The sequence below is a fragment of the Ailuropoda melanoleuca genome, chromosome 5 (assembly GCF_002007445.2).
Source record: "Ailuropoda melanoleuca isolate Jingjing chromosome 5, ASM200744v2, whole genome shotgun sequence".
NCBI lineage: Eukaryota > Metazoa > Chordata > Mammalia > Carnivora > Ursidae > Ailuropoda > Ailuropoda melanoleuca.
In genome coordinates this window covers 48,763,671-48,778,317 of record NC_048222.1, presented here as the reverse complement: position 1 = coordinate 48,778,317, position 14,647 = coordinate 48,763,671, and the positions used below count along the sequence as shown (strand labels likewise).

The 14,647-nt window shown below is 38.2% G+C and overlaps 1 protein-coding gene across 2 annotated transcripts in view; it reads right to left on the bottom strand.

The window, feature by feature from the left end:
- ALDH1A2 (aldehyde dehydrogenase 1 family member A2) overlaps window positions 1-14,647 on the bottom strand; it is a 135,898-nt gene that overhangs the window by 76,259 nt on the left and 44,992 nt on the right. The window lies entirely within an intron of this gene.

Here is a 14,647-nt window from a genome sequence, read left to right as displayed (position 1 = left end):
TATTTTAGTCAATATAATAATCTCTTGTCTTTTAACTGGCAAGTTTAATACATTTGTATTTATTGTAATTATATTTTGTGTTATGTACTATGTGATATTTGGACTTGATGCTTTCAATTTGTCTTGCTTTATTTTACTTCCTATTTTCTCTTGCCTCTTTTTTTTAGTTGACTAACTGGTATTGTTGGCTTTACTATTAAATTTCCTCACTTTATTGGTTTGTTGTACACTATATTTCTAATCTTTCATTGGTCATCCATGATATTTTATCATGCATATTTAACGACTTGAAGTTTAATGCTAATATAATCTTAACATTCTCCCAATTATAATAGCCTTGGAACATGAAGTTTAATTGCTCCCCTCCAGGGGTTTATTTGTTATAAAATTATTATTGTATTATTTTATACAACAAACAATTTCTATATTTAAGATTTTTAAAAATTTTCCTTCTTGTGATTCCTTAGAATTTCATTTAATCAAGATTCACTGGGAATAAAGTCTCCATTCTGAACATATATTTATTGCACTCTCATTCTCAAGAGATATCCCAAGAAAGTTACACAATTCTAAATAGACAAATATTTTCTCACAATACTTTGAGTATATTTATTATTCCAGTATTTTCTATCTTGCAATGGTGTTCATAAGAAATCTGCTGTAAGTCTCTAACTTCCTGTTTATGATTTGCCTTTTCTGTCTGGTTGCTTTTCAGATCTTGTCTTTGCCTTGGTGTTCTTAAGTTTCATCACAATAAGTCCAAGTATCAATTTCTTTACCTCAAGAGTCAAGCATTGTGCTCGTAGTGTCTGTGAAATTCTGCCTCATAAGTTCTGGAATATTCTTAACCACTATCATCATTTCCTTGAATATCATTCTCTCTACTCTCTCCTTCTGGAACTCCAAGTGTTACACCTTTGTAGTCCACCCTCAATGTCCATTAACTATTCATATTTTCCATCCCCCCTCTTTTAAAATATTTTATGTAAAAATAGCTTTATTGTTTTTGTCAATGTGGGATATATTCTTCTAAACAATTCAAACTCTAAAAAAAAAAAAAAACCCACACACAGAAAAGAAACTAAAAAATCACCTCAAATTTTATCATCCACAGATAACCAAAGTTCACATATTCATATCTCTAGGCCTAATACCTATATATACATAATTTTATAAAACAAGCTCACATCTGTATGAGCTTTACAACTGGCTTTTAAAAACTTAACAATGTTCTACAGACATTTTTAATGGTTTCTTTGTATTCCAATGTGTATGTTTACATGTCTATAGATAGGTGACTGTGCAGGCTGCATGTGTGCATGTATGTGCGTAGCTTAATTTGTTCACTCACTCAATCTTCTACTGAAGAATGCTTCATTATTTCTGTTCATCTCCTTTTGTCTTTGTGTTGTAGTTGGGCTGTTTTTCCGGGTCTGTTATCCAGTTGTCTTTAGCTGGGTCTAATCTGCTAATTTCAATGTTTATATTTTTATTTCTAAAAGTTTTGCTTTGTTTTTTCAAATCTGTCTGGTCATGTTATTTTGGTTTTAAAAATGAATATTTTAATTTTTAGAACAGTTTTGAGTTTGTAGAAAACTGAGGCGATAGTATAGACATGTCCCATATGCCCCTAGTCCCCTCATCAGTTTCTTCTTTTTTAAATATCTTGCATTAGAATGGTACATTTTTCACAATTTATGGACTATTGATACATTAACTAAAGTCTATAGTTTACGTTAGGCTTTACTCTTGGTGTTGTATACTTCTATGGGTTTTGAAAAGCATAATATCATGTATCCCTCATTGCAGTATAATACAGATTAGTTTCTTTACAGCCCTAAATGTCCTGTGCTCCATCAATTCACCTCACCCTCTTCCAAAAAACCTCTGATAAACACTCGTCTTTTTTTTTTTTTTTACTGTTTCCATCAATTTACCTTTTCCAGAATGTCACATAATTGGACTCATATAGCAGGTAGCCTCTTCAAACAGGCTTTTTTCACTTAGTCTGAATTTAATTTCCTTCATATTTTTTTCATGGCTTGTTAGGTTTTTTTTAAGCTGAATAATATTCCATTGTATGGATGTTACACATAAACAGTTTATCTATTCATCTTTTAAAGGATATTTTGATTGCTTCCAGTGTGGTGAAATTATGAATAAAGTTGCTATTACGTGCAGGTTTTTGTCTGAACATAAATTTTCAACTGATTTAAGTAAATGCCTAAGAGTGTGATTGCTGGACCACATAATAAGATTATTCTTAGATCTGTAAGAAACTGCCAAACTGTCTTCCAAAAGTGAGTGTGTCATTTCGCATTCCCACCTGCAATGAATGAGAGCTCTTGTTGCCTCACATCCTCATCAACATTTGGTATTGTCACTTTTTTGGATTCAGCCATTCTGATGTGTGTGTAGTGGCATCTTGTTGTTCTAGTTTGAAATTCCCTAATGACATATGATGCCGAAAATTGTTTCACAGACTCATTTGCTCTCTGTATATCTTCTCTGGTGCGGTGTCTCAGATCTTTTGCCCATTGTTTAATTGAGTTGTTTTCTTAGTGTTGAATTTTAAGAGTTGTTTATATATTTTAGATACAAGTCCTTAATCAGATATGTGTTTTGCAAATATTTTCTCCCAGTTTGTGGCGTGTCTTCATTTTCTTTTCACAGTGTCTTAGCAGATAAAAAAGTTCTTTATTTGTAAGGAAGTTGAATATATCAGTTTTTCCTTTCATGGATCATGTTTTGGAGTTGTATCTAAAAACTCATTGCCAAACTCAAGGCCACCTATATTTTCTCCTATGTTATCTTTAAGGAGTTTTATAGTTTTACATTTTATATTTAGGTCTATGATTAGTTTTGAGTTAATTTTTTGTGAAAGGTATAAAGTCAGTGTCCAGATTCATTTTTTACATGTGAATGTCTAGTTTTTCCAGTATCTTTTGTCAAAAAGACTGTTCTTTGTCCATTATTGCCTTTGCTCCTTTGTCAAAGATCAGTTGACTATATTTATTGCTCTCTACTCTATTCAATTTGTCTCTATTCTATTTGTCTGTTCTTTTGCCAACAGCACACTGTCTTCATTACTATAGCCTCACAGTAAGTCCTGAAGTTGGGTACTCTAGGTCCTAAAACTTTTTTCTTCTCCTTAAATATTGCTGAGTCTTTCACCTCTCTATATAAACCTTATAATTAGTTTGCTGATATCAACAAAAATGACTTACCAGGATTTTGATTGGGACTGCATGAATCTACAAATCAAATTGTAAAGAACTGACATCTTAAAAATGTTGACTCTTCCAATCCATGGAATATCTTTCCATTTCTCTAGATCTCCTTTGATTAATTTCATCAGTTTTCCTTATAAAAATCTTACACATATTTTGTTAGACTTATACCTAAGTTGTTCTCTTTTTTGTGGTAATGTAAAGGTATGGTGTTTTTTATTTTGAATTCCAATTGTTCATTGCTAGGATATAGAAAAGCAAATGACTTTTGTACGTTAACCTTATTATCTTGCAATCATTTATTACAAATGACTTTTGTGCATTCACCTTATACCTTGCAATCATTTATTAGTTCCAGAAGGGTTTTTTTTATTTTTCTGGGTTTTGTTTTTGGTGAATTCTTAGGGATTTTTCTACCTAGACAATCATGTCATATATGAAGAAAGAGAGTTTTATTTCTTCCTTCCCAATTTACTTCCTTTTCTGGTCTAATTGTATTAGCTAGGACTTCCAGCACAATATTGAACAAGAGTGGCAAAAGGGAGTTTCTTGTTCCCAGTCACAGACAGAGAGCATCTAATTTCTCATCATTAGGCATGATGTTAGCTATAGGTTTTATGTAAATGTTTATCACTGAGTTGAGGAAATTCTTCTTTATTTTTAATTTGTTGAGAGTTTTTACCATGAATGGGTGTTAGATTTTATCAAAAGCTAATTCTAAATGATTTTTTTGATTAACCTGTTGATGTGACAAATTGTAATAAACAATTTTTGAATGTGAACAATTTTCATTCAAAAATGAACAATTTTTGAATATACCTGGAATAAATCTATACTGTTGTGGTGTATAATATGTTGCTGGATTTATGTGCTAATATTCTTTAGGGTTCTTACATTTATGTTGATAACAGGTATTGGTCTGTAGTTTTCCTTTCCTGTAAATGTCTTTATCTGGTTTTGGTATTAGAATAATGGTGACCATATAAAATGAGTTAGGAACTTTTCCTTTTGCTTCTCTTTTCTGGAAAAAAATTGCTGATAATTGGTATATTTGGTAGAAGTCAGCAATGAAGCCATCTGGACCAGTGCTCTTTTTTTTTTTTTTTTGGAAGGTTATTAATTACTAACTCAATTTCTTAAATTTCTATGTGCCCATCTAGGGTTAGCCAATATGCGTTTTCATCCTCAGCTCCCACCATCAACTATTTCTTTTTGGTGTGTCTCTTAGGTCAACCTCCTGAGAAGAGCATCTGATTGGTTCCAGCACACTTTTTTTTTCAAGTGCCTCCAGATATAAATTAAATAACTGTCCCTGGGTCCAAATACATGAAACCAGGAAGAAGGTAGTATGGTTTGAGGCCATTAAAGGGCCAAGTCCTTGGTCAGGATAATTTCTTTTCAAAAAGACTGTGGAGTAGCAGACAACAAGTGATGACTATCTCAGGAGTGGGTGCCAATTTAACAGGTGTTGAGATTTTAAGAATTTCTGCATTTTTAAAATGTCTTTGGTATTGGTATCTGAGTAATGCTGGTCTCAAAGAGTAAAATGGAAAGTATTCTCTTCAATTTTCTGGAAGAGTCTGTGTAGAAGTAGCATTATTTTGTCCTCAGATATTTGGAAGAATTCAACAGTAAATGTATCTGGGCTTGGAGTTTTCTTTGTGAGAGGTTTTTTTAGCTATAAATTCAATTTCTTTAATAAATATAGGGCTACTGAAGTTATCTATCTCTCCTTGTGTGAATTTTGGTAGAATGTGTCTTTCAAGAAATTGGCCCATTAGTTATTAAATTTGTGGGCGTGGAGTTAGTCACAATATTTCTTTATTATCCTTTTAATATGTATGATGGTCCCTCTTTCATTTCAGATATTAGTAATTTATGTCTTCTCTCTTATTCTCTTTGTTAGACAGGCTAGATATTTATCAACTTTATTGACCTTTTCAAAGAACCATCCCACGGTTTCATTGATTTTCCCTATTGTTTTCCTGTTTTCAATTTCACTGATCTCAGCTATAATTTTTTATTATTTTTCTTCCACTTGCTTTAGATTTATATTACTTTTCTTTTTCTAGTTTCCTAAGGTAGAAGCTTAGACTATTTCATATTTTCTAATATATGTAAATCAATGCTATAAATTTTCCTCTAAATAGTGTTTTCATTGCATCCCACAAATTTTTTTTTAAGAGATTTTACTTACTTATTTGACAGAGACAGCCAGCGAGAGAGGGAACACAAGCAGGGGGAGTGGGAGAGGAAGAAGCAGGCCCCCAGCGGAGGAGCCTGATGTGGGGCTCGATCCCAGAACGCCAGGACCATGCCCCGAGCCAAAGGCAGATGCTTAACAACTGCACCACCCAGGCGCCCCTGCTTTCCACAAATTTTGATGTTTTATTTCCATTTAACTTAAAATATTTTTAATTTCTCTTGAGACTTATTCTTTGATCCATGTGTTATTTAGAAATGTGTTATTTAATCTCCCAATATTTGGGGATTTACCAGCTATCTTTCTGTTATTAATTTATGGTTTAATTCTATTGTGGTCTGAGAGTATTTTTTATATGATTTCTACTCATTTAAGTTTGTTAAAATATGTTTTATGGTCCAGAATGTGGTCTATCTTAGTGAATGCTTTATGTGAACTTGAGAAGAATGTGTATTCTTCTGCTGTTTGATGGAGGTCTACTTTACTATTCTTAGAGCTGGTACTAGCATTTGCTTTTATAGAAAAGCCAGCTTTTGCATTTTCCTTCTGCCCTCAAGTCATTTTAAGATCAATATTCTTTCAATTAATCAATGCATTAAAATTGATGTATGCACGGAGAATTGTTTTGATTTCATATTGTAGTAATATTTCATGTTATACCATGTAATAAAGCAAGAAAAAGAAATGAAAGGCAAAAAAGTTTGAAAAAGTAATATTGTCTTGTTTTTCAGACATGATTGTCTATATAGAAATTCCTAAGAAAGCTACAAAAAAAAAAATACTAAAGGTATAATTTAGCAAAGTCCCAGGCTACAAGATCAATATATTATCAACAAATCATTGGAAAATGAAATTTAAATGTATATATTTATACACACACATTAGTTCATGCAAGATCTAGTTGCACTGGGACAGAAGGTCCCTTTAGAGTATATAGTTTACTTTAACACTAGAAGTGGAAATACTGGGCAGCAACTATTAACCTTTTAATTATGTGAATTAAAAAATAATAATCTAAGAACGATTCTAAGGAAGAGTTATGCCTCTTAGGTGCAATGTAACCACTTCACAAAATTGAGGGACCTGCAAAACTCTCTCCCTCCCAATGCTCCTCTGTAGAAATAGGTTTGATAGGGAAAAAAAAAATTAGTGTGAGTTGGAACTGGGAAAGAAAGGAACAGCTGAGCAGAAGTTTGAGTTTATAGAAAAAAATGCCAAATGTTTATTAAAAGCCTATTCTGAGCCTGGCTCAGTCAATGGAGCATGCAACTCTTGATCCCGGCACCGTGGGTTCGACCCCCATGCTGGGTGTGGAAATTGCCTAAAATTAAATCTTAAAAAAAAAAAATAGCCTATTCTAAACACTGAGTTGTTTGTAGGTACTCCTGAAAAACCCACAGAAGACATGTACTCTGCTCTCTGCTGTCCTGGAGCTTATAATCACGTTTCAAAGACAAGATTACTTTCAGAAAAGTTAAATAATGTAAGGTACTCCATGATTTAGTGCCAAGATGAATGGTGAGATAACCATGGCAGGAGTTCGCCTGAGAGAAGGGAGATATCGGTGTGGGCGGACATGTTAGAAGAACACTTCAGGAAAACAAGAAATAATGAGGGAGTATGACCCGGGGTAGGGAACGGATAAAGTAGAAGAAAGAAACTCTATCCCTAATAAAACGATTCAGTTGGCCTGATCAGCCCCTCCTCCTTGACTTCAGTTTGTCTTTGAAGATGATCTGATACCCTAGTTTAAGGAGGGCGAGAGAGAAGGAAGAAATCAAAGTTGAGCTGCTCTCTCCTTCCCTCAAGGAGTCTCTGGACCCTGCCAGCAGCTCCAGTGATTGAGCGGCCCTGGGATCCCAGCCCCAGCCTCTACTGCAGCACCGTCTTCAGAGGAAGCAGGGTGCCTTCTGGCAAGCAGGGCCCCCAAACCATGAAGACCCACAGACTACATAGGTCAGAGACTCACCAAGCTAGTCACAGTCACAGACAGAAGGGAGACATGAGTAAAGATTCTTTTAAACGTTATAAGTTGAAATATTTAGAAAGAGCTGAGGTTAAAAGGCATGACAAATAATGGCAGAGGAAACAGGAAGAAGAGACTCTGAAAAGATGAAAATAAATACTGAAAAAATAGTGTTAGAAAGCAAATATTTTTTAAAAAACCACAGTTGTTAAAATAGAAGACAGTGCGAGAAATAAGCCTTATGGATTTCCTACTGAGAAACAATGAACTGAGAAGGGAAGCAAAGAGAAAGAGAAATGGGGAAAAGAAGGAAAAGGAGAGGGTCCGAGAGGGAAAATAGAAAGAGCTAGAGCTCTTCTACGAACGTTCCGTATTTGATATTTTGAACTATTCAATACTGGATAACTAGATTTCTTTCCTTTTTTTGCCGTGAAAATACAGTTAGAAAAAGCGTTAAAGCCAGGCCAGCCAGAAAACATACACAGCCTGTGGCGGGAGAACAATGTTATAGCCACAGACTTGTGCCATCAGAATCGTGCTCTCTGCAGACATGGATCATGTTCGTGGTTTCGGTCAACGTCTGCATTTTGCTAGTAGCCCACACAATGGAGAAGGGATTACACTGTAGGGGAAGTGTGTTCTTGGGTAGCATAATCCTGCTATCCTAAGTATGTGTACTTGGGCCAAAAGGTTCTCAGAAGCCATGCAAACAAACGCAGAAATAAAGACAAGGAGTCCCAGGCAATCAGTAGGGACAATTTTGTTATAAAAAGTCTAGTCTAAACACAGCTAAACTCATGAGGATAAGTCTCTTAAGGTATGGGTTTCCAGGCTGTCTTCCTATTAACACTCTCCCATCCCTTCTTCCCATCCCTTATCTCCCTCAACGGTTTTTACAAAGCACCTACTCTCTTCTAGGCATTGTGCCTGCTAGTGTCTCCTTAGATTTCTAGATTTTCTTTCTTTTCTGGGCTGAGCAAATTATGTCTTTCAAGCTAAATATGTCTGCCTGTCTCCAGTCCAGGATCCCAAGAGTACAAGATGCCTAAAGGGGTTCCGGTGCCAGTCATCCCAAAAGACAAAGGCCACTGCTTCCATGGAGTGCATCAAAACACACCCAAATAATTTTTAAAAGAGAAAAAAGAAAAATCACTCCCATGACTGATTCACTCATAGAGAACAGACTTGGTTAAAACAAACTCAATTATATATAATCAATCCTACCTACTCTACTGCCTCATGATTCTCATATCTGAGAAGGCTCTTGACATCTGTTTTAGGAAAAATAGTAAGAAACAGCCAACTGGTCTGAGCAGCCTTATCTGAGTCACGTTGAATTACAGCATTTGTTACTCTGTTGAAGCAACATGGCAGTAAGGCCAAGTACACACCAATGTCAGTTGTGACATATTCCCAAATTAGAAGTAACTATTCTTGCCGTCAGTGTTGTGGTAGAAGGCAATGGGAATTGCTACTGGTAATGGTTAATGTTCATTTCTTCCTGTTCCACTTTCTATAAACAAGGTAATGCCTATACAAGCTCATTACTGTAAACCGAGCACATTTAAATTGGCAGTAAAACCAGAGTATTTACTCTAGTGCACATATAAAGTGCCTCATCCAATGTTTTGGAAATGTTTCAAGTTTTGAAACCGAGCAGCTGGCAGCTTTACAAGGCAAACCTTACACTTAAATCACTCACTCTGGAAGGTTTTTTGGTGTCCCGTGTCAGGTAGTACCATTCAGCAGACGTTCATTCCCCCACGCCTTGGATTCTTTTGCAATAAATTTGCATTCACAGGGCTCTTATAACTCTTCCAGCACCACAGACTCCAATGGCTGTTGATTAAATGTATATATCCTGTGCATTTAATCTGACTTTCATTATGGCCACTTCGTAAAAACGCCACAGCCTGGACAAGCGATGACACATAGCAAGAACGTGGAATCCCTGCAAAGCCTCAGATTAGGTTTTTTCTCCTTCTTTATTAATAGTGACCATTTTGTGGCCCGACTCTAAATCAGCAAAAGTATTTGACAGCAAATGTTCCTATCTATGGATTATATATAACCTGTCCCCCACACCAGATGAAAAAGGGATAACCCTGGGAAAGGAAGGGCTTGCTTCCATGTAAATCATGTTACAAATTGGACAACACCCAGAGAGTTCATTGTTCAACCTCAATTGTGAAGGCCATTCCCATTTACTATTCCCCTAGAATCGATGTTAATTAAGGCGGACTGAGACCATAAATCAGCCTGGGAGTTTTACAATGTAATTCAGCATTAAGCATATATATTTAAATTAAAAGTAACTGATTAACCACTAGAGTTTTTCCAGAAGTGTCTGGGGCCATTTCTTAATAACGAAGACGTGTCACCTTTCATTTTTGTGAAGAAAGGACATGAAAGAAATACTTATTATCTTCTAGAAAGGGGAATGGGAATTAAGGCTAGGAAGTGAGTCACAGAACTGGTTATCGGGAGGGAGGAGCTGGAAAGAGAGAGGGAAGAGAAGGAGGGTGACGAGCTGCCTGAGAAGGGAAAGCAGCTGGCATCTTCTCTGTGTCTCCCTTCAAGTCCTTAACTCTTCCTCTCACCACGATCATTCACTCCACACCTACCACATGTTAGGCTCTATGCTAGGCATGGGGGGAGACAGAAAGAAGTAAGAATCAGGCCTGCCCTGGAGCAAGTGTTCAGCCCTGTAGAGGGGAAGACCGTCCCAGTAACAGCTCTAAGAACACGATGGGACAACGTTCATAGGAATTTGTGGAACACCACTAAGAATATGCTTCAAAGATAATGTACTTCATATTCCAATTCTAGCAAACACTAGACCGGTCATTTGTGTGACTCAGAGAAACCCAACCGAAGAGCCACACGTGCCTGACAGAAGCCAGGAGAACATCCCGGTGAGGACAGGACTCTGGCTTCATCAGAAAAAGCACCGGCTCTATGAAGCCATGGCTGAAAAGATGGGATTGTCTGATGCGTAAGTCCTTCTTCAAGAGCTGTGCTAACAGAGCCCGTCTGCACTTGCCTCACTACACTGTGAAGAAGAAAAAAGCCTGCAGAGAGAGAACCTGGGAGAGGAATTTGTTTTAACCCAAAGTACATGTGTAACACACAGTCAATGAATAATTCAGATTATCAACATTACAAGATGCCCACGGTATACTGAGCATTTTCACTATTTCATTTAATCTATGTCACAAACCTGTGATGTAGGTATTTTCCTTCCAGATGTGTAAATGAAGGCTCAGGTTACAAGTGCAAGTTTATACTGCAAATAATTTACAGGGCAAAAACTTCAATGTGGTTCTCTAAATGCTAACTACAGAGCTTTTCCATTCCTCTCGACATTACTGGTCCCCTCCCCAACCCCACCCCCCGACCCTGCTAAACTATAACTTTAAGTTAAAGATCTATGTTCAGTTAGGCCAAAAGCAACAGAAAGAATATAATTAGAACATTGCCCGTAAAGTCTGAATCGAAAACCCAACCAATCAAGAGAATAATAATAAAAGTTAACATGTAAGTGCTTACTATGTTCCAGACACTGTTCTAGACACTTCTCATGTATTAACTCATTTAATCCTCAGAATGATCACATGCAGTAGGCATTATCATTATCCCTGTTTTATAGAGAGGAATTTGAAGCTCAGAGATATAAAGGAGCCCGCCCAGAGCTAGGCATGCAGTGGAACTGGGACTTGAAACCTACACAGTCTGGCACCGTCACCCCTCAGCCCTGGACCCTGACAAGTGCCCTGGTGCAGTTTCCTTCACTGCTGCATGACTTTCCAGGGGACACGTGTACTGTTCCAAAGTAAATACGCATGTTCCTTCCCAAGGGGTAGGTTCCTTCACAATCTGGTCCCAACCAGCCTTTCTGGTCTCACCTCTGGCCATCCCTCACCAAGTATCCAAGCTGGGATGACATCTACAGCAGGATACCATTCCTGTAAGTGAAAAACAGCTCGTGACAAAGTAACACCATGCTTCCCATCAAGGATATGTCTGTGTCTAGATACCGAGTGGAGTGGGTGCCTGACCTTGCGTGTAGTGTGCCGTAAACCAGAGCACAATGATACAGAAACTGGATCGAAGTTCCTCCCAGTGCCCCCCTCTCCTGAAATCACACCAAACATGCTATAAATTGTAATGAGTAAGGATCTTTGAGCCTGCTGTTCTTCCCTCCCTTCTTTACCTGACACGACATTAGGACTGTGGTCATCCTTCAGAACTCAGTTCAAATGCTTGAGGAAACCTTCCCAAATCCCTTCAGAGCTAATACTGCGGGTTCTCTGACTTTGACCTGTGTATGGTATTGTCCTGTCATACCTTACCTATGTGCCCCCCTAGACTGTTTGCTCCTTAAGGACAAATACCATATCACTGGGTCATCTTTGTTTTTGTATCTTCAGTACCTTGAAAGGGAACAGTGAAATAAATAAACGTTTATTGTTCAATAAATGTTTAGATGTATTTGTATTACTTAAGAAGCGAATGCTTTCTCGCAACAAAAACCAAAGCCATGTGTGTTTTAATTCCAGAAGCCAGATCCTTGGACTCCTAGAACCATTTCCATCCATCCAGAGAAGAAGGCCCTCACTTGACACAGAATACTATCCCACTAACACTGGATGCTTCCTACCTCTTGTCTGGATTGAGGTTATGTCAGTTAGTTTTCGTCTAGCAAATGGTTCTGGAAAGACACTGTGATGCCGAGATAATGGAGTTATTTACCTACCTAAAAAGACTACAGAGTCACAGTACCTCACGAAACCTCTTTAGGATAAAAAGGTGGTTCGGAAGGAACCCCTTTCATCTGGGGCCCTGGGTAATGACACCTGAGCTCTCTTGAGCGGTCTGCAACCCGGAAGGTCACACTGGAGCTGCAGTGTCCTCGCCTGACCCACTACCGATGTGTAGCGTGGTTGGCTGTTCAAACTGACTACACTGAGGGGTTTCTTTATAAGGGGACATCACTTTAATGGTCTTATTTTCTTCTGCAGCAAAAGGAGGAGGAGAAGGTACAGTGCTAGTGTTCTGCTCTCGGTTTCACACTACTTGTTTGGCAAGTGTCCCAGCTCCCCCAGCCCTCAGTTTCTGGGTCTATGACATTATCACTCCTGGTCACTGAACACAGGCTAACCTAGGGCACTCGTGATAAGGTCGTCTGTCCAGCCCCTTGACAGATACTGATAATTGATCACAATATCTCCCAGTTGAACTTCTGAATACTTTGCAGCATGGCACGTTAGAAAGCTAGTGCCACCCTATGGAAGAGGTCTTCCCTAATGGCTTACAAGTTCTAGAGACTCGGTTCATCTGAGGCACTGGGAATCCGACACGCATGGCCACCAGTGGGCGCTCAAGAGGAGTTTATCGGAAGCTGGGTGACACCATAGCCTTGTCTTGCTCCTTCTCCAAGGGCATGCTGATGTCTCTAACCATTCCAGCAATGTATCTCTGTGCCCATGGCAGAGTCCATCCTCTGGGTTCAGAAACGGCTATTCCAATTATGTCTAGTACTTGAACATGTAACTGATGTACCAGAAAGACAGCGTTCTGAAAAAGTGAAATTTAGGTGGAAAAGAGTCCTACAACAGACATTTGAAAACTCATGCAAAATCAACACTGAACACAACTGGAAACTGCCCCCCTCCCCCAAAGCACTGGGTTTAGCGTCTTGTTGTGAAACTATGTGGTATGCCACGATCATACTTTACCAGCCAAATCTTATTAAAGCGCTATTTTAAAATGCGCTAATGAATGAATACCTTCTTCTTGGTCTAAATTAGTGAGTGGAGCTGCTCAGGTTAGGAAGAGATAGATTCACAAAGCTGGAAGGGGTCTTAGATCTAATCCACGCAAGTGGTAAATGTTACTAAGTAAAATTCTCAAAAGGAGTCCAATGACTTGCCCAAGGTCACACACCCAACTAGTGTCCCAACTAGTGGCAGAAAGGGGACTGGAACCCCCATATTCTGATTCCCATCCTAGTGCCTTCTCTAAATTTGATCTTCGCTGGCGATCCTTTGGAAAGCAGATGTGATGGCTGCCTGGATCATAGGAGCAATCCTCACAGCATTTCGTTCACAGAGTCTCTTAACAATTACTCAGCACAAAGAATTTTGCTTGAGTCCCTTTTTCCTTCAACACAATCAAAGCAAGTGACAGCAAAATAATTTTTCATTTCCTTTCTTGAAAGAAAATGTGTTCAGGGTGCAGTGGTGATTTCAATTCCTAATGTGATTCTGCTTAGAGATGAGGTCCTGGGATATTTTCTGCAGTTCCCCCCAGGTGCAGAACCATGAATTTCTGCCAGAGGACGGGCAGCAGCCAGACTACTGTGATCTGCAGGTTGGAAATTATTTCTTGGGCTTATTAAAGAATAGTTTTGTGCTCTTACAACCCCAGGGCTATATTTGAGGGCCCAGGATGGGTCTTTAAAACTATCCTAATGACTTCCCACAGGACAGCTGGTCTTGGATGAGCAGAGGAGAAAGGGAATGCCCAACCTTGACTGATTTAGGAGCTGGTAACAATTTCACTGCATCAAAGCGATTCCTTTTTCATATGTTCCTTTCTCTGTAGAATCTAGGTATCCAAGGTTGAATAAGAAAAGGGCATCAAATGCCAAAGTCTTTATAAAATGGTCACAGCTGTTTGGCTGTGGGAATTAGAGTAAAAATTCATAATGGCACTTTGTGAGGGACACTCTACACAGGCATTTGGGGGGGAAAATCTGTTAAGTATAATTTCCTCCTGTAAATATTTCATGGTATCCTAGATTCTGGGCAGGACACGTCATATATTTCCCCATCTCAGAAATGTTATCCCCTTCCTGATGGAATGTGTTTAAGAACTCTAACAAGTACAATACTCTAGGCAACAAAGGCTTCTGCCGAACCAAGTGTCCTTTCCCAAATCTGAAAGGAACAGGCATCTCAGGGTCCAAGAGGGGTGGTCTGAAATATGAATGGAGTATACAATTGTGTCTCTGGATTAAAACAGTAAGGACCATAAAGACAGGTTTTTGAAAGCCAACTCAAGGTGACTGGGCTGGTTTATACTTTTTTTTTCTTTTTTTCAAAAGAGACCATCAGGATAACAAAGCCACATGCAAGTCTGTTCTCCCCAAGACAAGTGCAGGGACTCAGGTTGTTTAATGCATTCAATCACGGTAGCAAAGTGTTATGAGGGCTGTGTTCATATGTAAAACAGAGCAGAAAAATA